Source organism: Neolamprologus brichardi, chromosome 22 (genome assembly GCF_056152115.1).
Source record: "Neolamprologus brichardi isolate AB-2024 chromosome 22, ASM5615211v1, whole genome shotgun sequence".
NCBI lineage: Eukaryota > Metazoa > Chordata > Actinopteri > Cichliformes > Cichlidae > Neolamprologus > Neolamprologus brichardi.
Genome location: NC_142124.1, coordinates 30411513 through 30438766, shown reverse-complemented (window position 1 = coordinate 30438766; position 27254 = coordinate 30411513).

The following is a 27254-nucleotide window of genomic DNA, read 5'->3' as shown; positions in this document are numbered from 1 at the left end:
GCGGGGAGATCCTCCAGCCACTGAGGCCGTTTGTAAAGCTAAAAATATAGTGTTTGGTCCCTTACTCTTGTTTCAACTTTGCTCTGAAGAACAATTAACCCAGTTTCACAGAAATATGACCTGACCTGATCTGTCACACACCGTGAGTCAGTCAAAGCACTTTAGTGTTGTGGTTGTTGTTCTTGGTTCAGGTGCTTTGGCTGATGAGGACGAAGGGTCACTGCCACCTGCAAATGCTACTGCGCTGGTGAACTGAAGCTGAGGGCTGCAGCTGGTCCCAGGATTGATAAGATTTTAGAAGCATTTAGAGTTCTCACCAAGACAAGAATACAACAGGCTGTCGTGAAAGGTGACAAAGCTGAAAGGATTCTGAAGGTCCGGAAAAGAGCGGAAAACTGTGAATGTGAGAGCTGACGTGCAAATGAGATTAATTTTACCTGCACAAGCAGTGCAAACTACTCTGTTTGTGTGTGTATGTGCAGTTTTTCTTACTATCCATAGGTGTTGTAGCAATCACAGTCAGAAAAAAACAACTTTTCTTTTTGTTACACTCTGAAATAATCGGCCTGTCCTGAACTCCAGTCCTGGCTATGCAACCGCTGTGAAGTATTGCATGAAGGCTGCCAACTTTTTCACTTACGATGGTCTTGATTGTTTGTTGTAATGTTACTGATGTCTCAAAACTTGAAAAAAAAAATTCTTGTTGAAGTTACATAGCTCACTCAAGGTGTTTTAAAAATTAGCCAGACTCCCTGAAGAAATCCCCCAGATCTTTTAAAAAATGGCATTGCAGCACACGCAATATTTCAAGAAAACTTGCAATACAGATAAGCAAACAGACTGATACACGCACGCGCACACTCACACTCACACTCTGAGCTTTGTGGGGAATATGGCTGGAATGTGAGATCGTCAACAGAGCATGTGGAAGGGAAGGGGAGGCAGCAGCCTGCCAGGGTGTTGTTATTCAGGTCCACACGCCTCGGCATCTGTGTCAGCTAATGAGAGAAACTCAGCTCTGTTTCATCTAGTCTCCCCGGACCGGGAATTAGCATCTCCAAAGACAGACGCAGCAAGGGGGACGGAGGGAGGGAGGAGAGAAAGAGAGAGGGAGAGTCACAGAGAAATAGAAAAAGTGAGAGAGAAAGTGAGAGGGGTTAAAAAATAGAAAGGGGAAAAAAAAACGTGGCAGAAAATAAGTGATCGACAGAAAAAGGGGGGAGGGAGGGGGGAAACGGGGAGGAAAGAAACTGGCTTCCTAGACAGGGAGGTGAATATAAACACAAACTCTATGTCTCTCTGTCCCTCACACACATGCTGTAGCATATTGACAAGGCAGAGTTAAGTGAGGTGGCGGAGTGTGAGACAGCCCTTAATAGGTCCCTGATGGACCCCCGAGATGAGAGAGGCCAGCAGCACAACACAGAGCGGGGAGAGGTGGGGAGCGGGAGGGGGTGGGGGTCGAGGGGTGCAGGTCAGAGGTCAGGCAATCATTACACCCCCACCCCTCCTCCTCCCCGATCCATCCTATCACCACCTCTCCCACTTGACTGAACAGTGCCTAATGATTATTAACACGTTAAAACACTTAAGGAGCGCAGGGAGTGAACGCACCCCAGAGAGAGACCGAGATGAGAGGAGAGGAGGGAGAGGAAAAGGGTAGAGGGAAGCATGGTAATGATGTGCTTGTGCATGATTTGCCGGATGGATATCACTAATCACTTTGTCCCTGTGGTGCCACCGTCGGGACATGCGCTCATCCGCACATTGCACTCTCCCCTGCACAGACCGCACTTTTGCACAGAAACAGTGATATCAACCTAATAAATATTTCTCTTTTGCATTTAACTCGTTTCAAAGACACGCTGCATATTTAAATGGCTGCTCATTAGTATGTGTTCGCATGTGTGATCTAATTGTGTGTGTGTGTGTGTGCATGCATTTGCTGGCCTGTGCATGTCCATGCGTACAAGAGCATTTTTCAAAACCAATTATTCTCTTTTGTGTGAGCATTTGTGCAGCAGGTTTGTGTGTACACAAGTGTGTGTACGGAGCAACGGGGAGCCCTCTCAACTGTGCTTAGCCCAGTAAATGGTGGGTGATTGAAGGGTTTGATGTGGAGTGATTCAGCTGGGAGCTCGTCTGTCTGCGTTGAGCCTCACAGCTCATAATCTCATGTAGCGAGGCTCTTGCCCGCTCCGAAAGTGAAGCCAGCAGTATTATTTTTCAGCCGCCTAAGATGAACTCAAACCAAAGAAACCACCCACAAAAGTTTCCCAGAAGGGACTGGTACCCTTCAGCAAAGCAAAATAGGCTAATGAGATGAGAGTGAGAGGAAAGAGAGAGATAAACACAGAGGATGGTGAGGAACTGTGGGTCCATATTGAAATTATTGCACTTACAAAACAAAGACAGAACAGAAACCTGTGGGGAACGTTTCAGTCTTTTTAACACTTTCCTGTAAGGACGTGTTTACAGTGTTTTAAAGGCACATTCAATAGGCATTATAATTTTTTTATACAGCTTTAATTAACAAATAAGATTTATTAGGTATAAAATGTGGTGAACTTTGACTTTGTGTTTATAATCCACTTTAATCATCAGTATCTGGCTTTGTTCCACTGTATCTTTCGTCTTGTCTCCCATCCTTCAACCCAAACGGTCATGGCAGATGGCTGACCATCCCTGAGACTGGTTCTGCTGGAAGAGTTTTTCCTGCTAAAAGGAAGTTTTTCCTTCCCACTGTCACCACGTGCTTGGCCGGTGTTGATTGTTGGGGTTTTCTCTCTCTAATTGTATGGTCTTACAGAGGGATGGGTATCTTTTAGGTTGTATCCGATACCAGTACCAAACCGGTACTTTTGAAACGGTGCCGGTGCTTAAATAATGAAGAACACAAACTTTGTCCAAAAACCTCTCATGTTTAACTGTTTCCCACTTTTTCTTTGGTCATTTTAGCCTTTTTGGCCAGGGTGAAGGGAGTATCTGCCATCAAACAAGAAGACAGCCGCATGTAACTACGACGGTGTTTGCTAGTTCACCTTACGTGCATTAATGTAATAATGTGGTTAGCCCGTAAATTACACACGGACAACATTAAGCTACTCACGCAGAGAAGAACGGCTGCTGCTGCATCATCATCCTCATCATTTCTGCTACACTGGCAGGGCTAGGGGCCAGGACTCTCCTCTTCGGGTTTTTGGGGGATGTTGCAAACTCCGGGTCCGATAACAGGCACCACACCCTCAGTAGATGTGCTCGGTGTGAGGTCTCGCAGCAAGCTATCAAATACGGCGCATTTCTCGGCTTTTAAAAAAAATGCTATGCGTCGCCAGGTGTTTCATCAGATTTGAGGTGTTACCTCCTTTGACAGTATCACAGTATCAGCTTAAAGCACTTGTTGCAGCTGCTGAGTTTGCATATTTGCTGTGAAATACAGCCAGACTTTTGACCACTTCGCCTTGGGCATTTTTAATCTGTAGCTCTGCTCTAAAAGAAAGTACGTACCTGGCCCCGCCCACTACGCTTGCAAATGTAAAATGATTGGCTGGAATCCAAAGTGTGTGACATCTCAGGAAAAAAAAGCACCGAAATGTGCGCTGCTTTTCGGTCTGGTTACTACCGTTTATGTCAGATGGCACCGGATACCGGTACCCATCCCTAGTCTTACATATTAAGCACATCAAAGTGACGGTTGTTGTGATTTTGAGTTATATAAACACATAATACAATAAAATACACATATAAAATAAAGTCATACAATAGCAAAATACTTAGTTTTGTTGCTAAAAGGACAATAGTGTATTAAAAGCACTCATTTCCCACCCAATTCCTTTATGTCAACAAACCACATTAGATCCACTGCTTCTTTGATTAAGAAGAGATGTTTGCTTGTCATTAGCTTGCTTGGCACCACCTGAGTATTAGCAAGCATCTCCTAACAAATGATGCCCTTAGGCTGAGGGCTGTTGGTGTCCCTAGTAAAGCTAATTATTAACCAAACTCTGATTATAAGTAATAGCTAATCGCTTATATGTTTTGATTTTGGTCTCCTTTTAGCAGTCATTTAAACTGAGATAGTTCAACTACATTTCTGTATTGCAGAACTTTATCCTACGCAGATAAATCAAGCACAGTGTCTGATTCATTATTACAAGCACCTGTCTAAGTAAGTGGAACACCTACTTTATACAAGCAGGAAGAGGAGGCCCAGAAAACTGAATACATTTGAAAACCAACTTGCAGCAGTTTAGACAAGTATTCTGCACAACTGGATGATGACACACGTCTAGTAATGAAGTTTTACATAGTTCGGAAAATTAAGTCTGACTAAGTTGAAAAGGTCATCTGTGAATGTCAGGTTTGGTATTGTTCACAAAAGCGAATTTCACAGTTTAACCTGTCAGAAAAAGCCGGGCTTTGTAGCAGGTTTACTCGTCTGGGACTGAACTCGTTAATCCATGGAACTAATTGATGACACCGATGTGCTTTTCTCCCTGAGGTGACACCTCTTTCTCCAGTTAAACTCAATACTGCTTGCACACAAGCTGACAGTTTAACTAACTTGATCTTCAGTAGCCTTAAGCCAGGGGTGAGAAACATAAGTTCACTAGATGGCTTTATAAAATGTGAAGGTGCGCATACATTTGGAACTTTTAACTCTATTTTCACAAGTTTTCTTATTGATAAAGACCCCCACCTCCCATTAATTAATAGATAAACAATTAAACGACAGAAAAGTATCTATTTGCTAAAGAAATTTCTGTGTTTTCTTCTTGTTGTTGTTTTTAAAACCCAAAATTTTCTGTGAATTAATGAAAACTTTATCTAATAATTACAACACAGTCTGGGCAAGGAACGGCCAGAACTTCATTTTTAAGGTGGAAAAAATCAAAACAATGGATAACAGCACTGTCAACTGTGTGTATGCAGTAAACTGCCACATCACTACTCAATCAAAGCAACCTTTATTCTGCCTGCACAGGTGCGGACAAGTTAACCTGCAAGAAAGGGAGGGTGATGGTGCTAGCAATGCTAACATTAGCCACAGTAACCTGTCATTGTGTGTGCGATAGCATTCCCAACTCAAGTCTGTGAAATGAAACGCGTTCTTTTAAAATCTGAAATGTTTAACCTCATTCATTAGACCCCAGCGCTCAATTTTAACTGCACAGTTTTCCTACCTTCATAAAGCAGTCAGCTCATTTTTTTCTTCCCTTGTTTGGTCAAGTAGTAACTGGGTCACCCAGAACATCCACGGTGACTAGCTAACACAGTTTTATAGTCCACGTGCCCAAATGAAATTTGTACCCCGGTACGAAACAATCCCTAAATTTGAGCTATATTTGACTTAGGGGTCATCTCTCCATCTGTCAGATATAATAACATGCGGCATTTCAGGAGTGACATGAGCATTTCAGTGTGTGTGTGTGTGTTATTGTGAGTGTCCCGGGGGTGCATTGTGTCAGTAGGGGTCAGGTGAGCGGCTGCTGGGGGAGGATCTGACAGTGAAGTGGTCAAGCAGCCCCAGATGGGTTTCTAATAGTCTTAATCCAACAGGTCACCGTGCTGGGCTCAGTAAACCTGATTTTCCTCTCCTTCTGCCTCCTCTCACTCTCTTTCAACGCTGCTCTTCTTATCTAACCCCCCCTGTGCCTCCCCCCTCTCCTTTCTCGCTGTGCCTGTCTTTCCAGAGAGGCAGCTCGGAGCTAATGAGGCTTGGCTGGCGTTCATCCAGCACTCTATCCCCCACATGTGTGTGCATACACTTGCTTGCGAGGAAGCACATTAAGTATCTTAGACTAAATTTATTGTATTTATCTGCATCAAAAATGCATATTAACATAAGAAGCTTTCCTCCCCTTTATTTGTAAGCATAAATGGACGTCAGTAATAAGGATATCAGACGGACCTGGAAATACCGGCAGTCACAGATTATTTGAAACCAGAATTCCAAGTTGGACTTTGAGGAGCGGAAGGCAGGTTTTCTGCCCCATTCACACTGCAAGGAGATGCGCTCCACCTCATATAAGATGGCCCTCTTAAATCTCTATGGAGCAGACAGATGGGAAATCATTCCCACTTCCCCCCGTGTCCGTGAAGCACCTGTCTGTTTTCCATGCAGAGTGACTCTCCCGGAGAAACAAACACTAAACAGCCTCCTGGCGCACGCTTTGATGCCGAAACCTACTGTTTCCCACCCAGAGAATAGTCTCAATACATCATTAACTCCCATTGCCGAATATGTAGACAGATCGGGCTAATGAGACACATTTCAGAGAGTAGATTTCAAAACCGGTTCGCAGTTTGACAGACCACCGCGACAGTGGTACACATTTGATATAATTTACAGAGAGCAGCAACAGATAGGAAGCGAGACATTACGGAATCGCATGTGATGCCGCTGCAAGGATAGAGACGGAGAGGAGACCTGTCACACACACCATTGTTGCAGTCATTAGTGCTAAGTGACAGTTTCTGGTGGCCCTTCAGTCAGCTGGGGAAGCACAGGAGAGATAGGGAAAGTGTGCGTGTGTGTGTGTTGTGTCAGGAAGGCGAGACAGCAGGATGTAATGTATTATATCAACAACAGGTTCACTCCAGCACCCCAGCCAATGTGACAGTGTTAATATTGCAGGATTATTATTCAGTCGAGCCGAGCTGAAGGTGTGATGACCTGAGCAGGTGACGGGACTAATTAACCACCGTTTGACCCTGCCTGCCTCAGACAGCTGCTCTGAGTCTGTGGGTAGTGTGTGTGTGTGTGTGTGTGTGCATTAACTGCAAGCTTAAGAGTTTTTTTATTCCTCTGCCAGTGAGGGTGAAGTAATTGTGCATCCACCCGTCCGTCAAATGTTTCAGATTTGAGGTGGTATCCCACACATGACTCGATTTGCATAGGAAACAAATTAAATGATCTCGCAGCTGTTGGCAAAAAAAAAAAAAAGAATACATTTTGAACACTCCGGGTTTAAGATGATGGACTGAATCAAGTGTTAAGAGGCAAGGCTGGAGTGTGCAGTCAATCAGTCAGAGGGCTGCACTACGACAGAGTTCTTTAATATACTGGAGTCTATGTGTGGGATGCCGATGCTGGGCTGTAAATATCGCCGCCTGAATGACAGTTAATAATCAGCAGGCAGGTGTCCATCACCAACAGAACACAATATTGACAGAAGGACATGTTTGAATAGATTTCAAACACAAACAAGCAGCTGGGATATGTTTTCTTTATTTACCAATAGATAACATAACCAGCTTGAGACTGGAAAGACACACGAGGTGCAAATCAAAAAGTTCTGAAAAATCGGCTCGTAAAAAGCTTACTTAATTTAAATTGGGCCAATTTCTTGTTGAAGATCGGCTTCTCGTTCACTTCTAGCTGCTGTTTTTAGATCTCTCAACACTCTCACCCTGGCAGTTGTATGGTATATGGTGCACAGCCCAGGGAACACCAGAAATATTGGACGAGCAAGCTGCGACCCTCACTCCGTACCTCACATGAATCTAACTCTTCAACCAAAAACTGCTTGGTTGTAGCTAGGGATGTGTGATTGACTAATTGTGGATAATGTCACTAGTCGGCACCAGACCTACAAGGTGGTTTACAGTCATTGTATTTGATACACAATACGGGGAAATTGTTGTGTCCTTCCACCAGATGGAGCTGCAGCCCTGACACTGTTGTAGAAAGACATCATAATTCTGGTAATCTAGGCCTGATCTGTTTATCAGGCCTATTACTGTTAATTATTCTGAAGGCAGCAGAATGAGATATGAGATTTAAAGGGCGCAAATGGGCATCTTCCGAAGGTTAGATGGACTTTCCCTCAGCGTAGGGTGATGAGGGGCTCAGAGTAGAGACGCTACTCCTACACATCGAAAGGAGGCAGCTGATGTGGTCACCTCCTGAGGTGTTCTGGGTACGTCCTATAGGGAGGAGGCCCGTGGTCAGTGTTGGGGAGTAACGGAATACATGTACCGCCGTTACGTATTTAAAATACAAAATATGAGTAACTGTATTCCGTTACAGTTACCGTTTAAAAAGGTGGTATTTAGAATACAGTTACTTTGTTGAAATAAATGGATTACACGGCGGTACTTCCCTGTTTCATATTGTGGCGGGTCAGGCCTGTTTGGGTTTTGTTTGACAGCTACGTTCTGTTGTTCCAGGTGACAGCGTTGCAGTTGCCACGGTTACAGGGTGACGCTCTCTCTCTGCATGTTTCCTGGGTGAGAGAGGCCTTTTTGTTGTTGTTGTGCTAAGCTAATAGGTAGAATGCTACCGGTATAGCTCTAAAGAATGTAGCATCATAGGCAGTGTAGTCCGTGCTGCAGGGAGAATGGACTGCCATACACGTTATGTGTCTGTGAGCGAGGGAGGGTACGAGTACAAGCTGTCATCGAGCAAAAACGGGAGCTGGAAGCATGTAAATATAATAATAACCACTGCAGCCAAGAAGAGTGCCTGACGAGCCCAGTTGTAAGTAAGCTATTAAGACTCGACTGTACACCGTGTTCGTGTTTTCCTCCAAAAACAATAAGTTCAGTTGGAGCAGCCTTTCAACGCCTCTCTCTGTCTCTCGCTAGCAAAGTTGACCCAAACAACAAAGTAAGGCTAGTTTTCGGCTACGAGCCCGACACAGAACCCTACGTATTAGCCAGAGGTCCCTTTACTACGATTCGGAGCCGCGGACCTTCAGTAACAGTAATAAATCACATTCACGTAGTTGTAAACAGCATGATAATATATTAAGTAATCCAAAGTATTCAGAATACGTTACTCTCATTGAGTAACGTAACGGAATACATTACAGAATACATTTTGGGGCATGTATTCTGTATTCTGTAATGGAATACATTTTAAAAGTAACCTTCCCAACACTGCCCGTGGTAGACCAGGTCATGCTGCAGATGTTATATCTCGGCTGGCCCTGCAACGCTGCAGTGTTCCCCGGGATGAGCTGGCAGGGGAGAGGAATGTCTGGGGTTCCTGCTTAGGCCTTCGGTGGGCAAAAGAAACCAGAAGGATGGATGATTTATTGTATTGTTATCATTTAGCTTTTATATAACTTTTATAGAGCTGGGTGTCATTAACTGTAGTGCATCATTCATCATGTGCAGCACAATGTGCTACACTTTTCAGTCGCAGTTTATTATTATTTTTACATGTTAATTTGTTATATTTTAAAAACATGTGAACATCTTTAGCTGTTTTGTGTTTTAATTTCATATTTAACATCAGTTTATTTTGAACAAATTAATTTTGGTTGTCTGTTTAAAGTATAGCCCACAGTGATCAAATTAGTTGCCAGAAAAATCCCTAGTGGTAACCTTGTAGCCAGAGATCTGGCGCCCATCTCTAGTTATTATCCTTTCGATAAAACTCGATCACTTTGAAGAGAACGTAGATGCTAAAGGTTTTCTGGACACGCCTGAGAAGATGACCTTGGTTTGCAGTTTTTAAAGGCTTTGTGTGTTTTCAGGCACAGGCAAGTTTTCTGACCTGCAGGCTGTGATCAATTTCAAAAATAAATACATAAAGGGAGATGTTTCTGAAAAGAATTCAGGAACCAAAGTTGGCTTATATTCATGAAGTCTGTTACTGTGTTAATAGGATGTTTATAGATTTATTGCAAATTTAAACTAAATTATTTTGATTTTTAACCAACAAGAACATTTAAAAACATTCTGAAATAATAAAAAAATGGTCAAGATTTCCATGTTTTGTTCAATATGCAAACGGTCAAGTCCTCTTTTTAATTCCAGAAATAAATCCCTAGTTTGAATAAGACCATCAGCGAGGCATGCCACTCAACTTAAATATTTAATATGCAATAATCTCGAAATGCAACATCACAAAAATGCTGTCAACCGAATACATGAATAAATAAACAGGCAGCTACAGTATATTTCTGCTTGTCAAACTAAGAAAACAGCCTGTGTTGATGATGGACTTTTGGCTGCTTTGTCTGCTTTCTTGTGAAGGGTTCATCATCTGTGTGTTCTCACATCTCTGCAAACCTATATGAACAGCAGACTTTCAATAAATATCTGGAAACAGCTCACCTTTCTTATGTTTCACAGCATCATGGACTGTCTTTTAATTTCTGATTCATGCAGTGAGCTGCAGTCAAGTTAGGATCTTTTCACTTAGGACTATCAGCCAATTACAGCAGCTGTGTCATCAGCTGCAAAGCCCACAAGCCACAAGAAAACACTTCTTCAGAGATGCCCTGCATATCAAGCTTTCTAGCAGAATGCTGTGATTTGTAGTTCTCCGTGCATGACTGCAGTTCAATAAGTTAAATGATGTTTCAGATCTCACCTTCGTGAGGGATTCTGATGTAGAAGATCAGACATATGTCTGAAACTCTGCAAAAATATATTTAGGATTTTTTGAGAGTGCCCTGTTGAATATGAGAGTGAAAAACCTTTTAATTTCTTTTTATTAAGCTTTAATTTTTGTGCCGAAATTTTTTTTTGCAGTAGACTCAAAATCCAGGCATGAATTAAGGTAGATTTGGAATAGTACTGGGATCACCTCCACACACCATCCAAAGTCAGGTTGCAGTCGCAGCAGGGTAAGTAGAGTATTCAAGATGTCCTCCAGCAACACTTTCCTCTTCCTCCTGAAGAATCCTGAGGCATTTCCAGGCCAGACAACATGTATAATCTCCCAAGTGGGTTCTCGGTCTACACACAGGTCATCACCCAGTTGGGTGTGCCAGAGAACCTCCAAGAGGAGGCGACCAGGAGCCATCCATACCAGATGCCTGAGCCACTTCAGCTGGCTTCTTTCAACACAAAGGAGCAGCGGCTCTACTATAAGATCCTTCCAGATGCCCAAGCTGCTCACTGTATCTCCAAGGCTGAGCCCAGCCACCCTACAGAGGGAAACTCATTTCGGCCACTTGTATTCACAACCTTACTCTTTCGGTTCTTACTGAGACCTTACGACCACTGATAAGAGTTGAAGAGTGGATGGACTGGTAAATCTAAATAAACACCAAATCTTAGTTAATAATATTAAATTGAAATATCAGTTACAGTTTAATTAAAGTATACAAAGCTACAGTTGAAGAAAAAATGTGTCTTCTTAGCCTTGTTACTACTCTCTCCTCCCATTAATGGTTCCCTCTGTTTTATTTGAGCTAAATTCACAGCACTGTTGTTCATGTTGATATATTTTCAGTAAACACTGCATGTTCCTCAGTGCTTTCCTTTTCTTTTTTTTCTTTCTTTTTTTAAAGAAACTAACAATATTTGACAGAATCACCTAAAATTGCTGTTTAATGGCAACTTCTCTGCTGTGTATTTGACTAAATTAACATTTAAACTGAACAATAACAATAAAAGGTTGTATTCTTTACTTAACTGACAATGTGGCACACGGCCCCGATCCTGAGTGACTTGGCTTACATCATCATTTTGGAAAAGCTCTGTTTACCCCGTACACACTGAAACCACATGCAGGCATTTTCAGCTTTGGAAAAGCTCCATTTTAGAGGAGGAAAAAAATTGTCCTTTTAGTCGAGACTTAGAGCTGAAACTGAGAGGGAAAGACGTGTTTTTGGAAATGTAAGCAAGCAGCAAAACTTTAAAATGACAATGACAATAATAAAAATGCAGCAATACTAACTTTAATAGCTTTAGATCACAAATGAGCAAAAACCAAAATGTTATATTAAAACATGAAGCCAGAGATTAGTGCCAGAAACAAAACAAGGAAAATAGAAAAATAAGCCAATCGAGACAGATGAAAACATCGCAGTAAAAATGCAAAATGTCAAAATATTTAATGCACAGTAACAAAAGAATAAGACCAATAAAGCAAGTGTAAGGAAAAAATGAGCTGAACCAAAAATACAGTAACAAATAAAATAATAAAAGGGCAAAAAAACAGCATCCCATGAAAACATCTATAAAACATGTTTTTAAAAGCGTTTTCAAGTGATTCTGCAATACCCAAGGGGTCGTGATGGGGAAAGGATGGCCTTTAGATTTAACTCTTGATTTCAGAAAAGCCAGAAAGGCCCCAGCTGAGGATCTAAGGTGCAAAGTGTCTCACATGGCGTCCGTTTATTTGCTGTGTAGCGTGGGACCAGACCCACAGATGAACCAAAAGTGATTTGTAAAATCTTAAAATCAATTCTAAACCAGGGAGGTAATGGAGAGACGTTTGTGGTTATTTGCTGCTGGCTCCTAAAACTGGTAAGGAGCTGAGATAATGTATCCTAAACTACAGTAGATGTAGGTGAGAGAGTGCTTTTCCTTCATACCACAAAGAAAGGAATCGCAACAATCTCGCCTTGACAAGGTAAAAATATTAATTGCGTCTTCAGGTTGTAGTTTGGGAGCACTGATTTAATTTTGGGTTATTGGATAAAGGAAGACTGGACAACTTCGCCGATGTGTTATTGAAAAATTTGTGCTGAATCCAGTTTTACTCAAGCTGTAGGCTTCGCATTAGGCTACTTTTTAAAAAGATGAATGTGTATGTGTGTGTTTGTATGATTGAACAATGTGATTTGTGATTTATTTATTTAGTTGAAATAATGTTTTTCCCATTCCACAGTTGACATCACTGAATCAGCCTAAAACAGCATCTAGATTTAAAACAGGTTACTCTGTTAACCTTAAAAGTGTTCTGTATATTTCGTTCCTGAATATCACTGATGTTATATTGGATAAAACCTCATTAAGACTGGGTCCTTTAATGATTTGCATTGTACTTGAAGGTGCAGTCAGTAGTTTTTTGAGGGTATTTAATTGGTGTTTAATTACATCTTCCAACAAATTGATACATTCTCAAAAACGTACAATTAGTCTATTAAAATACACAGAAGCAGACCTTGGTTTGTGAAAGCCACTGTTTCCCCACCATCTTTAAAACAGTGGCTTAGATGGGCATTGTTGATGGCAGGAGAAGAGAACTTGCCTGATATGGAGGCAAATTTTAATTTGTCTCTGCATGTTTAGTCTCAACATATAAAGGAATATACATGTTTTATTATCTGGGAAATGGTTGCAAAAACTTGAAGGAAATAGATAACTTGACCGGTTTTGGATAAAACATCAACTTCTTCCTTCTCACCCCAAAGCACAACTCGTGAAGGGAAGTCAGGGCTCAAAGACGTGCATAAACATGCTTCTTTATTCCTGATATTGTTGCAGCTAGTTAATGTCAGCAGATTAGACATGCAACCCTTCCATCTCCAGACAGCTGACAACGAGCTGGCTAACCAACAAGAACAGCTGGTTACAAGTGAACGTTATACCAGTTAATGTTAGGCTTGAGTGTCCCAATAATCACACTCTTCCTCTAACAAATCATTTTCTTAAAATCAAATGAGAGTTTATTCATTATCGAAAACGAACAATGTTTGATTCCCGTCAAAGAAAGCTTCACTAACGCCGGCTAACAGCAGGAGGGTGTCCTCCTTTACGTTCCTCGGCACCCACATATCCGAGGACCTATCCTGGTCCACAAACACATCAGCCCTAGTAAAGAAAGCCCAGCAGCGCCTCCATTTCTTGAGGGTTCTGAGATGGAACAGACTGCAGACTGAACTCCTAGTGTCCTTCTACCGTGCCACTATCGAGAGTGTGCTGGTGCACGCCATCCCTGCTGGTTGCACAACAGCTGACAAGAACACACTACAGAGGGTCATCAGAACTGCAGAGAAGGTGATCGGCTGTCCACTCCCCTCCCTGGACTTAATTGCCAGCTCAAGATGTCTCTCCAGAGCCAGGGCAATTATAAAGGACCACCTCCATCCTAACCACCACCTCTTCCTGCCCTCTGGAAAAAGGCTCAGATCCATCAGGTGCAAAACCAACAGACTAAAGAACAGCTTCTTCCCGTGGGCTGTCAGAACTCTTAATGCAAACTAAGAGTGTGTAAAGACTTCCCCAACACATCCACCCTGACACTGCTGTTGATCATCTATGTGCAATATCTCAGTCTTTCCATGTTCTGTGCAATATTTTTGGCTCATGTGCAATTATTTTGGTCCCAGTCTGTTTCAATGTTTCCTACACATACACCATGTATATAGTTCCACTCACATATGTATACATATGCACTGTTTTTTATTTTATTCTATTTATTTAATTATTTATTTATTTTCCGCCTTCGTTGTATATTGGTTCCTCTTCTTCTTACTTTAGCACCTTTGTGGTTCAGCTACCCAATTTCGTGCAATTGTGCAGTTTGCACAATGGCAATAAAAAGCTCTAAGTCTAAGTCTAAGTCTAATGGCAGCTAACAGCAGCTAATGCTGGCTACCAGCAGCTAACAGAGGCTAACAACAGCTAACAGAAGCCAACAGCGGCAAAAACAGGAGCGCTAACTGACAGAAAAGTTTAGGATATACTCAACAACTCCCCTCAGTAATTTGGATTGTATTTAAATGAAAAACCAGGATATAAGGATCCATAAGTCAAATACCTGAGTTTCCCACTTTCACAAATGATTTTAGAAAGTCAATCCGTCAATTTATCCATTTCTTCCACTTATCTAATTCAGGCTCATGGGGGGCCAGAACTCATCCCAGCTGTCACGAGGCAGGCAGGCAATCTGTTGCAGGGCTAACACATAGGGATAGGCAACCATTCACTGTAACTACATGCAGTTTAGAATCACCAGTTAACCACATGCAAAATTAACTTTATACTGCTTGGTTGACAGCTGACTGGCTACTCAGGATTTGTAGCTGTATTACTACAGGTCATTACGTTTAGTAAATGGACAATGTGGTTACTGATTGGCCTAAACAGGAGCTGACTCATTCATGGGGTTTCTTGGGATTGTTTCAGTCCCAGTTTTGAGCGGGTACCTGTAAGAGAAACCACAGTAAGCACTAGCGCACTGAGGCCTTGGAATTCTTGAGGTCCCCGTGCGCTGCACACTTTAATCTTTAATGACACGGTGATGATGGAGTACTCTTGACCTTCAGGTTTGCACACAGGCACACACACAACTTAAACCTTTGCAGCTCCTTTCCTCGACTTGTCCGTCGCGTCATTTGGCTTGTCAGCGTTCCTACAGATTGGTGACTTCCCCAGTTCAAGTCCTCAACAATAGGCAGGTCCTACCCAGAGCTGGGGAAAGCTGGCATGCCATTGTCCCAGTTGAAAGCCCGGTTATTCATTGCCCGCGAGTTAAAGAGCTGACCCCGGTGTAACACCGACGGAGCTGGCTAACAACACTGAAGCCCTTTGTCTGGCCCTGCCTCATCTCTGATCACCCTGTAATGAACTGAGAGCTCTGTCGAAAATTTACAGCCTTTTCGCCCCTCTTCTCCCTTTCATCCCTCTCTCAGCCTTGTCTTGATTTTTTAGTGCTCTTTTTCTCGGCAGACATCATTTTAAAGCGTTCCCCTCCCTCCAGAGCCCCTTAAACAATAACAATGCTGACAGTCTGAGATGGGCCATTAATTTCCTCTCAATAGTTCCCAGTTGTTTTCCCCTCTTCTTCTGTCTTCCGCCCTTTCTTTTTCCATTCTGCGTTTTGTTCACCTTCTCCTCTATGGGCGATGTGGCTCTTTCATCCAACCAGGCTCCCATTTGAAACACACAGAAGCACACACACCCGGACAACAAGGCAAGCGTCCTAAATGAATCACCTCCTACTGTTCTGATAATGGGGAGTTAAACGCTCTAAATGCTTTACGACATTTAATCATTACCTCGCAGTCCCCCACACGTGAACTGTTGCCCGAAACCCTCATCTGTAAAAAATAAATAAATAAATAAATAAATAAATAAATAAATAAATAAATAAAATACTTTCTGGACATATGCAAAAGTATCTCCGGATCCTCGCAGTGCCCCAAACATTTTTTTTGGTCTGGCTAATGTGTTATTTTTTCCCTCCCTGAAATGTTTCCTCAATCTGGGATTGGTGATAGATTTCTGTGAACTGCGGATGGACCTGCTGTAATAAATCCTCTCCTTGAAGTCTGCATGTGTGTGCACGCGCATGCATGTGTGTGTGTGTGATATCCCAGGGTAAATTGTTTCCTCCAGGCTTTGAGAGGTGGGCATTCAACAGCCTGCCAAAAGAGCTATAGGCGATAATTAAATGATTCCACGCTTGAAAGGAGAAAGAAACAGAGACAGAGAGAGGGTTAGAGAAAGAGAGCGAGAGAGAGAGAAAGACTGAGACAGAAAGGGATGGGGGAGGAGAAGAGCGAGAGAAAGGGCTGGATGGCGTGCAAGGAAGGGAAATAGAAACAGAGAGAGATAGATTTAGAAAGAGGGGGACAGCATTACACTCTGTTGGCCAACACACAGCAGATCCAAGCCGGTGTATGAAGCCAGTGTGGAGATAAAGAAACAACATTAATCAGCCATGTTGGAGGAGTCTAAACCTCCTGTCAAATGCCAAACTAACATGTTTAATTCCAGCTGCTCTTATATTTATTTTTGTGTGTCTTGTTCGTTATCAAGCCCTGCAACAGACTGGCAAACCTGTCCAGGGTGCACTCTGCCTTTTACGTGCGACAGCATGGATAGGCTCCAGCCTCACCGCCAACCTGAACTGGATAAGAAAATGGATGGATGGATGCTCAGTGTCTTCCTGGATCAAATCCAGTCCAAGTCTGAAACGTAATTTATGGTCCTGCAAATGTGTCCGTCTGCATACACGTTTCCGTTCAAACGTTGGGGAGGGGGCTCCTGTGCAGTCCTCCAAGATCCTTAGGCCTGATTTTGACTTCTGCAAGCAATATTTGCAGAGCCTATGATGTAACCTACGTTAAGTGGCCAATGCCAGCATTTGTGCTTGTGCTGGTGCATTACATGTTAATTAACATGTGGTCATATCCCGGTGTTTCTATTGGCTCTGTCCCCGCTTGAGGTTGTGGTGAGCTTCTTTTTTTTTTCAAAGGAAAAAGATATATACGACTAAAAGCAACGCATGCTCCCTCTTTGCATTTCTAGTGAGGTGCACATGAATTATTTGGAACCGTCATGTAAAATTATGTAAGACTAGCATTAACATTACTGGTCAGCAGGACATAGAGAAGTGCCCGTCACCTGTCAAATCTAATAAATAAGGTATTACCCTCCCCCCAGGAGTTTTATCACCACTTTTCCTGTTGAGGAATTCTCCCATAGGTTTGAATTCAGAATTCTTTGAGTGCCATCTCTCCCTCCATCTTGCTCTCTCAAAATATCTCTGGCCCAAAGCTTGTTCATGTGGTATTGTGTGATTAAAAACTCTCCAAGCTCAAGCTGAGACATCATCAGTGCCATTGTCACTCAGATTTGAGCTTTATTTCCCCAAAGAGTCACAGAAGGCACTGCAAACCACTCCAGCAATTTCCTGAGATATATAAACCTTTAATTGAATTTCCTTTTTGTTAAATAATGTCAGCTTCCAATTTCTTAAAGTCAGTCATTGCTGACTTTGTCTTTTTCACTTTTTCACCCATATAGAAAATAAATGTGTTCAAACTTTTCCACCAAAGGTAAATTTTATGTTTTGCTTTAAATAAATGTAGCACAAAAAGTAACGGAATTTGTGTTTGTTCGATGATTTCTTTGTTGTAACAATGCTTCTTGACAATATCTATGCGGATTGCACCCACGAAAAAACATGTCAAAAATGAAATGGTTCACTTACAGTTCAGTCAACATCTTGGCAGTGTGCACCAACACATGGGTCACTAATGAAACAAGTGCATTATAAACTCACTGGTCATTTGATTAGTTACACATCATTGGTGGGTTTTACCTCCTTTTGCCGTCAGAACCACATGAATTATTCATGGCATAGAGTCAACGTGGTGCTGAAGGCATTCTTTGTATTTTGGACTATGCTGACAAGACAGCATCGGCCATTGCTTCACATTTGTTAGCTGCACATCCGTGATGAGAATCTCCTTTTCCATCAATCCACCACACCCCAAAGGTGCTCTATTGGATTGTGTGGTCTTCTGCTATTTCAGAGTTATCCATTTTTGTGCATTCAGAGAAACTCTTCTGCATGCCTTGGTTGTAATGAGTAGTTATTTGAATTGCTGTTGCCTTCCTATCAGCTTAAAGCAGTCTGGCCATTGTCTTCTGTTCTATAGCATCAACAAGGTTTTTTGGCCCATAGAACAGCTGCTTACGGGACAGTTTCTCTTTTTTGGACCATCCTCTGTAAAGTGTTTGTGTGGGAGAATCCCAGTAGATCAGCAGTTTCTGACTCAGACCAGTCCGTCTGGCACCAACAACCATGTCACCTTGAAAGTCACTTAAATCATCTGTCTTTCGCGTCCTGATGCTCAGTTTGAGCGTCAGCACATCATCTTGGCCGTGTCAACTTGCTGCCATGCGTTTGGCTGATTAGATATTTGCCTTATCGTGCAGTTGAACAGCTGAGTAACAGCTCATTTTAAATGTGGATTCCAGCCAAACTGTTTTACACTCATCAAAATGTAACGTTTGTCTGCATCTGTTAATTAAATACATGAATATAGTTTCAGTATTAGCTAACTCAGATCAGACTCTGTTACTTTGTACTTGTGTAACGTAAACCTGTTATACATTTGTTGAACCAACAAATGTACTATTTTGTCCTAGTTTGCCCTAATGAATACTTTAATAATTAGACATTTCTGGCTGTCACAGCATACCTTAGTAGATTCCAGTACATTAGATTCAAGGTAAGAATCACAGTCTCTGGTATGTTGGCATGTTCGTAATCATAGCACACATGAAGCAGCATAGCACTTGTTTCCCTTATCCTTGACCTATATTACACCTCTCCTCTTTCTTTAACTTCTCTCACCTTTTCTCTACCTTCCAGCCAATCCAGCGCTTGAGTATGCGCTCATTTACATTCCTCAAACTGCCACTCACAAGCCAACACGCGCGGTGAAATTGTTGCTGTATGTGCCAATTTTTCAAGACTCGGAGCATTCAGTTCTCATCACTTGACACTCTGAGTAGCTCGGGTTTCAATTCTAAAACAGAAAAAAAAACTCTGTCTCTTCTCTCTTATTCTCTGGCTCACTCTGACAGTAGGTGTTGCATACTAATGTAGAGTGTGTGTCTCAGGGGGGTGAGATGAGGAAGTCCTCTCCCATTACTCAGTGCCCACCAGCTGGGCAGGGGCAAGGGCTACAGCAGCCAGACAGATGGTACTGTCACCCCCTGCTCACACACACACATACACACACGCACAATGGTGTAACAGTGAGGAGGAAGTCATTAGCTGGGAAAACCACAAGATTCCTTATTGAACAGGGGGAGACGAGGGGTGAGGGAGATATAAAGGGAGAGAGGGAGAGGTTTTATCCTAAACTCAGTTCTGCTGAGGCAATCTGTCATGGTTGAAGTAATTGCCCTCGTCTTGCGTGAATGAAGTGATCTGTCATCGGACACTGCATTACTGCTTTAAGAACTGCTCCAACACACACACACACACACACACACGCACACACACGCAAACACACACAGGCAGGCAGAAAGCCGTGACCCTCCTGAACGCTCCAACTAAAACGCAGGCAGCTGTGACATCTTGAATAAACCGCCCTTCAAAAAATTTCAGGGGGAAGGGGGGAAAATGGAAAAGGAGAAGTTGCAAGTCTTTCTTCTTCTTCTCTTCCATCATCCATAATCAGCCTTTGTCTACACAGAAATAGAGTGTTGCGGCGAGAAAAGTGGGTGATTCTCACTCTGTTTTATCAGTAAGAGTAGAGTGCGCTTGGGTCTCATTAGGTCAACATCCTCTGGTCTTATATTGTTGCTTGTTTGACTTGGTTGATGGACTGTGTTGAATGAGAAAACAAAGGGAGGAGGGGAGGTATAATTGCACTTTAACTGCTACTATTGGCCTAATATTTGTCCAAGTGGTGCAAAGAGGCATCAGTCACATTGATTACTGGACAGTGTGGTTGCAAGCTGAGCTAAAAGGCTACACATGCAGGATGAATGTTGGGCATAGAATGATAAAACCTTTATATTTACCAAGTAAGGGCATTCAGCATCACTGTATTCTTTATTTGCATATCTAACTCTAAGTGCTTTATCAGTATGTGACACCCTATTTCTATGTTTTACTGCAATAATAGAGACTCTTGTGGAAAAGTTGTGTAAACAGTGAAATAGCTGGGTTTTTCCTCAGTACCAGGGAATAAAGGTGACTGATCTGTTGTTCCTCTAACTAACACTCAACCACAAGAAGGTCATCGCCCAGAGTCTCCAATGTTAGTAATATAATTATGTATAGAGCCCAGCACAAAAGAAAAGCAAATTAATTCTTTCTCTCAAATCTAATTTACTCCTTACTGATAATACTATGGGGAGGAGTATTATAATAGGTGTATTGTCAGACTAGAGTAAAAATAGGATACAACCCCGCTTGTAGGGATGGGTATCGTTTAGGTTTTATCCGATACCGGTGCCAAACCGGTACTTTTGAAACGGTGCCGGTGCTTAAACGGTGCTCAAACCGGTGCTTAAAGAATGGAGAACACAAAATTGGTCCAAAAACCTCTCATGTTCAGCTGTTCTTTTGTAAAAATAACAATGTTAGACTTTTCTGCAACTATAGGGCATATATGGTATCACTCTTGGCTGGAAGCAGTGCTTAATCAATGGAAAAAACACAAACTTTGTCCGAAAACCTCTCATGTTTAACTGTTTTCCACTTTTTCTTTGGTCATTTTAGCCTTTTTGGCCAGGGTGAAGGGAGTATCTGCCATCAAACAAGAAGACAGCCGCATGTAGCTATGATGATGTTTGCTAGTTCACCTTACATGCATTAATGTAATAATGTGGTTAGCCTACTCAGCGTAAATTACACACGAACAACATTAAGCTACTCACGCAGAGAAGAACGGCTGCTGCTGCATCATCATCCGTCATCATTTCTGTTACACTGGCAGGGCTACGGCTACACCCGCAGTAGATGTGCACGGTGTGAGGTCTCGCAGCAAGCTATCAAATACGGCGCATTTCTCAGCTTTTAAAAAAAAACGCTATGTGTCGCCAGGTGTTTCATCGGATTTGAGGTGTTACCTCCTTTGACAGTATCACAGTATCAGCTTAAAGCACTTGTTGCAGGCTGCTGAGTTTGCATATTTTGCTGTGAAGTACAGCCAGATGTTTGACCGCTTCGCCTTGGGCATTTTTAATCTGTAGCTCTGCTCTAAAAGAACGTACAAACCTGGACCCGCCTACTATCCTCGGAAACATAAAATGATTGGCTATGATTGCCATCATAGCACCGGATACTGGTACCCATCCCTACCCGCTTGTGACTTGGAAATATGGGTGTGGCCTAGTGGTTGTGTTGATTTTTATTTCATTTTTTGCTGTCACAGACTGATAGCAATTAGGGCAACCAACTGGTTGCACAGAGGTTGAGTGTGCAATTCCCTCAATCGCTTTCAACAACTTTTGCAAGGAAATTAAACAGTTTGCCTGGTCGAAGCAACCTGTCTCCAAAAAATCAAGGTCAAACTTGGACTGACTGCAATCACTCTCAGATGGATTGGTGAGGATTTGCAAATAACTGCTGTATAGTTCAGACGGTATAGTACAGTACATGTTGCAATCAGTCTGAGTCATTCTGCATCAATGAGCACAACTTGTTTGCGATGTATCTTTCTGAGAGAACTCGTCTCATAATTACCTACGTAATTGTGCCGTTAACTCACCATCCTGCAGCAACTGCTTCACTTTGAGGAGAAATTTTTCAAATTTATGAGGTTCTGGCTAGACTCTGAAGGTAAGTAGTCAATGTAAATTCTGTGCATAGAATTTTTGCTGATTTATTACAAATAGATTGCTTGTAATTGCCATCTTTACCCCATCATTCACAAACTTACAGCAGACTCATAGCAGACCGACTCTGTTTTATTGTCGTCTTGACAAACCAAAGTTACTTTGAAGACTGCAGCTGACTAACTGGTCACAGACCTGGTACCTGTCTTTGAAACAACCATTTCAAAGCCAACAAGGCTATGGTCTGAGTGTAGCATAGAGTTATGCGTTATTATGAGCATCCATGTTTTGAGAAAAATATTCTGTTTTATTTGGTCCAATCTTCATGTTTTCATTTGCATGTGTTGTTTTTCACTAACCACGATTACCATCTGAATTATTATCAGAATGAATTACTAACCATGTTAATTAAGCTAGCTAGCCAGTGCTAGACTATTGCGATAGTAATTAAGGTCGATTAAAACGAAACTAGCCTGGAGTTTTTAATATGGTCATTCACAAATGAATGGGTGGCTTTGTGCTGCTCTGTTGGCAAATAGGAGAGCCTTCTGCTTACTTGCGTGGATAACATTGCAAAGCCAATTCCTAACAGTAATCAGACACATGAATAGTTTTCTTAAGGCTAATGTCAATATTTAAAGGGTGATTATTAGTTTCATAACCGTGTTAAAGTCTTCAAAACTTGTATCCCAGTTGCTGTTTGCCACAGTTGCTAGCCTGTGACAGTCGAGGCCCCTCTTATCCAGTGAATGATCATTTTGTGTGATATCATTTTCTCGAGTACAGACAGACTGCTTGGTGAATAATGTAATTAAGTAAATATACAGCACACTATGGCAGCAGCAAATAGCGCTGTACCAGTAGGTGGCTCCACTGTAAACAAATACCTTTTTGGTACATGCATAAAAAAGATGTGCCCAATGCTAGCTCAAGGGCGAGGTGTTACACACTAATCCTTTTTGTACAACAGTGGCATAATGTGATACGTTAACATGCATAAACATGAAATTAGAACCCCAGAGATGGTGCCTCTCTGCTGCCTTATGTACACAGAAAACAATAGGTCTTGAACTTTGAATGTTGCTAGTGTGTGTTGCCCTTACGGGCGTGGAGGGCTGGGAGGTGGATGTAACATATCTCACTTTAATGTGCAAGACAGGGTCTTTTGTTCCATCTCAAAGAGTTTCGTTGCAGTGCAGAAGGTGTGTTATTTAACCACACCCTAAAGTGAAGTTAACTGTGTACAAGTAATATCGCCTTCATACAGCTCTTTTAAATCTGAACTGGTGCCAGTTATAGGTTAGCCTAGCAGCTTAAAGATGCTTGAACGATTGAATAATAAGCAGTTTTGTGGTCAGGTGAGGCTTATTGCTTAAGATGTATTTCCTTGATTAAGAAGAACCCCTTCACAACATGTAGCCTAATTAAGAACACTAGCGAGGAAGTGTGCGTATCACTGTCAATGTCTAAATTTAGGACACGCTTTAATGAATGGAAATACAGGTTTACAGCAAGATGCAAACCATTGGTTTCACAGTCAAGAGCAAAAGGGCCAGATTAGACCAGAAAAAAATCTAATGCAGTCTGTTCTGAAAAAATTAATTGGACAAATAAATCAGTAACAGACCAGAATGATGAAAAGAGAAATTATGGAGACAGAAAGGGCTTCTGATCCAAAACATGCCACATTATCCGTCAAGCAAGGTTTAGGCAATGTTATGGCCTGGGCATCTATGGCCACTCCTGTTTCTGGTTGATGTGACTGCTGATAGAAGTGTGAAGGACTAAACTCTCTGCTCAGATTCACCAAAAAAACAGCCAAACTGACCAGACAGCACTTCATAGTGCAAACGTATAGTGAGCCAAACACAATGCAAAAGCAGGCCAAGAGTTTCTCAAGTCAACCGCAAATTCAGTCACCTGATCTCATCCCAATAGACCATGCTTTTCAGTTATTACATACAAAAACTGACGACACAGAGACCTACAAATAAGCAAAAAAATAAAGCCCTGGCAGAGCATCACATGGGATGGCAGTATTTGCAGATATTTAAAACTTAAGGAAGTCACTGCCTGCAAAGGAGATTTTATGTAATATTTAAACAATCCTTAAATTTAAATTTGTGTTCGTTTGTCCAATCGCTTTTGAGTTTCTAAAAATGGGCGATAAAAACATCAGTTGGTTGGGGTTGAGTAGTTTAATAGGTGTATTGCATCACCCATGATGCACCTCTTTTGTGTTTATACAGCACTTTGCATTTAATCATTACCTCTTAATCTCTGGCTCTCTTCCATAGCGTGTCTTTTGGTCTGTTTCCTTCCCTTCATTCCCAACTGGAATTGCAACCTCTCCTTGTTGCCTGGTTCCGTTGGAGGTTTCTTCCTGTTAAAAGGGTTTTTTTCTTTCCCACTGTTGCCAAGTGCTTACTCATAAGTCATCTGATTGTTGGGGTATTCTCTGGATTGTTGTAGGGTCTTTAATTTAGATAAAGTGAACTGAGGCAACTGTTCTTGTTATTGGGCACTATAACTGAAAGTGAATACTTTTGTAAAGCCTTGCATTAAAGATGAAAGTCTGTACTTTTTTCACATACTGACCGCTTGATTTAAAATGCACTGTTGTGGTGTACAGAAGCACAATTTCCAAAACTGTGTCACTGTCCAGATATTTAAGAACCTACCTATATAAAACTGTCATTAAGAAAAAAGAAACAATTCTGCATCAATCTTTTCCATCCAGCACTCCAAATGAGTGGAAGGAGTGTATTTCCTCACCTAAGTTAAGTTGAAATGTTAATTTTTGTTGACACTGTCACAAAACTGTTGGTTAAACTTTTTGGATGATGCTTGAGGTGTTTTCGCAGAGTTTTTACATTGAATTGCATATATCGCACAAGTGTCCACCTCCTGTAAAGCGCCACAGATGCACCCCCGCACGCACCCCCACACGCACTCCCCCACGCAAACACACCACCTCCTCCGTCACCTCCGCACATGCACACTCGCACAAACAGACGGTCAAATAGACATACAGTCTGTCATATTTGCGACTGGTAAACAAGCACTGAGAGGCTGTTAAAGCCGGCAAGCTGAGTAAACCAGAGACAACGGTGTGCTTAATGAACTGGGCTGCCTCCCAGCACAACATCTCATCATCACTTGGACTTAAACAAACCACTCAGCTGCTAATTGGCCGAGCTGCAAGGAGCCGCTGTGAGGAATGCATGCTCCCCACCTCCACTGTTGCTTCTCAAAGGCTTGACAGACAGCAGCAATACAGACTCTCTGTTATTGAGTCTTTGCGCAGATATGTGACAGCCTGGCCTTGTGTTGGGCTCCACTGTGTACATCCCCACAGTCACCGTATAGCCCCCGTGCCTCACTTTGATGTTTCTCTTTTCCTCACTCTCATATATAACTTCATTCATATTTCAGGTTCAAATCATCACCACTCCATTCAGTGTGCACTTGTCAATCATGCATTTCAGTCGTGTCGCCATCCTTCTTTTGAAAATTCAGCAAGGTGATTGTGCAGGTGTGCTGCTCTTGCCATCTCTTTAGATGTACCGATGCAAACTACCCAGTTCTTCTTCTGTTGATTCTGGACAAACAGATAAAGCCCATCACTTCCCTGCGTGCCAGAGGATTTCGCCCGGGAAAGCCTACCAGACGCCAGGTGTTTAGATTAGCAAGTGCAAAGATTCATAAAGTGGGTATAAGCTGAATTATATTATTTGCAAACAAACATTTATACACATGAAATGTTGCCGATTGAACCTTCATTCTTGTCTGCGTTAGAACCAATCAATCTTGATCGAGATTATGGAAAAATGCCTTTATATGGATATGATGGTGTAATAATATGACTTATATGTTGATCCATTCTGAGGGCTGCCTCTACAAATAAGCAACTTATTATTAAATATGTGAAAATCTCGTGTGCTGCAAGCGATTCACTGCATAGTATCTTTTTTTTTTGAGCTAGTAGGGTTAGACTAACCTCACTGCAGGGTGGAGGTGTTTCGCAGGGTGTAGAGTTTAGGAGGAAGTTGATAGAGCTTAAAAGCAGGAAGCACACCCAGCGGCACATCTCTGCAGTTAGTTCAAGATCATGTATCTGTTTGCTTTACTGTACCTTTGGTTTATTCAGGGAGTGTGCAGATATTTGTGACAAGGATATGGATGGTGTGGATACTGAGGGTGGATTTTCCTTTCTAATAAGACTTGAAGCTAATGAAGAGCATGTTCGTGCTGAAACTGCTTTCTGACTAAATCTTTCATTTATGTGGCTAGCTAGGATTAAAACTTGATCTCACCTGAAATAATTATAGTCATTTCCATGGCCCAAAAATAACAACAGGGCATTAACAGTCCTGTTAACCAAAAATTTAATCACCAGTAAATACCAGTTTGGCCTGTGTGAGTTTAGTGGACAAAGTGGTTTGGTATTTGCTAGCTTAAAACAATGACTAGATTGTATAAAAGAAGTAAACTGGTGGGGTGAGCCATTTTTAAGTTATTTTTTACCCATATAAAAGAGAAATGTAGCCAGCGTACAACTTTTTGCTCCATTTCAAAGCCAGAATGGTTAGAATGGCTTTTGGTCGCCTTTTTAAAACATTTTTCTTTTTAATTTAGAAGATGGGGCACGGAGGAAGAGGATTTAAAGTCAAAGTTAAAGTTACCTTTAAGAATAATGAGCTCATTAGAAAAGTATTGGTAAATAGGCTGTGGCTGTGCTGGTTTCTATATTATCCTTTTGGTTTTTTTGCATAGCGTTTACAAACAATTTACAGTGTTTACTCAGTAACGAACTAATGACAGAGCTGCCACGCAAGGTTTTGGCTTGCTGTCAGGAGCTATTTTGCATTCAGTGTCTTGCCCAAGGACATACTAGCATTTGGCGGAGCCAGGAGGTCAAAGCGCCAAACCTGCAATGAGTGGACCAATCAATTTACCATCCAATGGGCTTATTATGGTCACTTCGTTAGTCATGTCCCTCACTAAAACAATGACGTTACCGCAGTCCCGTCACCGTTTATACCAGTACTTAGGGTGTGGATACCGATGTTAGCGGTAAAATCCGACATGTAAGTCTTCACCCTGGCAGCAGTGACACCCACACAAGGTTGGAAAAAGAGAGTTACACAACCAGCTGAAATGACACCAAAGCATAGCTTGCACAAGCACTTGACAGCACTTTTGGTGTGCATGTGCCGATAATGAGGGCAAGAACCGTGAGCATGAATGAGCCCAAGCTACGATGCAAAGTTGACATTTAGCTCTCAGTCTTTTGAATTACAAACGTAAAAAGTAAATGATTTACAAAACAAAATAAAACATGGCACATGGTACATCTTTTTTGAATCCTTAAGAAATCTTTGAATATATTTAGCAATTCTAACTTGTACTAATAGGCCAGTATTAGCCTGTCACACAAATGCTGGTGTAATTACACAGTAATTACACTGTAATACATCTAATATGTCGCTATATCTGCAAACTGACTTTGACACTATATCTGACAT